Source organism: Delphinus delphis, chromosome 4, assembly GCF_949987515.2.
Source record: "Delphinus delphis chromosome 4, mDelDel1.2, whole genome shotgun sequence".
NCBI classification, from domain to species: domain Eukaryota; kingdom Metazoa; phylum Chordata; class Mammalia; order Artiodactyla; family Delphinidae; genus Delphinus; species Delphinus delphis.
In genome coordinates this window covers 118,415,149-118,417,155 of record NC_082686.1, presented here as the reverse complement: position 1 = coordinate 118,417,155, position 2,007 = coordinate 118,415,149, and the positions used below count along the sequence as shown (strand labels likewise).

General features: G+C 38.0%; 1 pseudogene; it reads right to left on the bottom strand.

Moving 5' to 3' along the window:
• Positions 1–296: 296 nt before the first annotated feature.
• On the bottom strand, positions 297–1,420 carry LOC138414048 (cytochrome b-like; annotated as a pseudogene).
• Between the last annotated feature and the right edge of the window lie 587 nt (positions 1,421–2,007).

The following is a 2,007-nucleotide window of genomic DNA, read 5'->3' as shown; positions in this document are numbered from 1 at the left end:
TGTACATGCTTATACACATGCAGTAGATAATTCATGATTATACATATGTATTACGTATGAGAAAGCATATGTACTTACTTACTTATGTGGAAGAGCACATAGTGCACAAAGTACATAGGAATGTTAGTTTAATGTTAGTGTCCCATAAGCAAGTTGTTCAGGGAATCATTTAAGTAGAATTTCAGGTTTGGGTGCTGATGGTGGAGCTGGAGCTTCTTGCTTGAGTCTTAGGGAGTTATGCTACTCTCCTTTTCTGGTTTAGAAGAACCAAGTAATAAATATACTACAAAAACTCTTCATTTTAGGAGGTTATTTTCAATAATGCTTATTAGTGGCATAAGGACTATAATTCTAAGAAAGTATAGAGTAGATCCCCTTTGTCCGATGATAACAGAATGGTGATCAGTGGTTTGTCTTCCAATCCATGTTAATGTTCATAGGTCCACTACAAGTACTCTGAATAAACATTGGCTAAGAGGTCATAATATTATACTTTGTTGCTTTGCTGTATGAAGTTTTGGGAAGATTGAGGAATGAGATGGCTAATGCTAGTACCTCTCCTACTTGTTGTGAATGGATCAAGAATTGCATAGGAAAATAAGAAGTATCATTCTCGTTTGATGTGAGGGGGAGTGTTGAGGATGTTAGGTGGAATATAATTGTCTGGGTCCCCTAGTAGGTCATGTGAGACTAGTAGTAGTATTAATAAGCTTTTAATTGGAACAAGGTAACCAAGATATCTTTAATTGTCTAGTATGGATGAAGTGGGATTTTGTCCATATAAGATGAGATCCCTCTTGGACTGTTAGAGCCTCTTTCATGAAGGAATAATAGGTGAAGAACTGTTAAAGCTGCAATAATGAATGGAAGGATAAAGTGGAAGGTGATGAATAGGGTAAGGGTGGCTTTATCAACTGAGAATCCTCCTAAGATTCAATTGACTAGGTTAATGCCAATGTAAGGAATTGTTGAAAGGACATTTGTAATGACCATTGCTCCTCAAAAGGATATTTAGCGTCATGGTAAGACATAACCTGTAAATGCTGTGGCTATTACCTTAAATAGTACGATAATTCTGATGTCTCATATTTCTAGGAAGGTGTAAGATCCATAATACAGGCCCCTCCTTACATGGGTAAATAAGCAAACAGAGAATAGGAAATGTCGGTTTGCATATAAATTTCAGATGATTCATTCGTAGTTTACGTTTCAGTAGATATGCTTAACTGAAGAGAAGGCAGTTATTGTATCTGATGTATAGTGTATTGCTAGGAATAACCGTGTTAAGATTTGTAAAATTAAATAAATATCAAGCAGGGAAGGAAAATTTCATCATGATGAGATTTGATGGGGCCGGTAGATCAATAAATGCATTGTTAACAATTTTGATTAATGGGTGGGATTTTTAAATGTTGGTCATTAGTGTTCTTATACTTGAAATATAATGATGATTTTTCAAGTCATTGGCCATGGTTACATTCCATGTAAGAATAATGATGACAGGGACTTCCCTGGTGGTCCAGTGGTTAAGAATCTGCCTGCCAATGCAGGGGACACAGGTCCGAGCCCGGGAAGATCCCACATGTCACAGAGCAACTAAGCCCGTGCGTCACAACTACTGAGCCTACACTCTAGAGCCCGTGCGCCACAACTACTGAAGCCCTTGTGCCTAGAGCCCATGCTCTGCAACAAGAGAAGCCACCGCAATGAGAAGCCCGCGCACCGCAACAAAGAGTAGCCCCCGCTCGCAGCAACTAGAGAAAGCCCACGCGCAGCAACGAAGACCCAACACAGCCAAAAATAAATTAATTTAAAAAGAAAAAAGAATAATGACATAGATTGTATTTATTTTAAGTACTATTTTGGTAGTTAGTTTTGTAGGTTTTTCTTCAAAACCTTCACAGGTTTATGGTGGGCTTGGGTTAATTGTGAGTAGTGTGGTGTTGTAATGAATTGTGGTAGATCGTTTTTGTGCTTAATGGTTTTTAAAATTTACTTAAGGGGAAC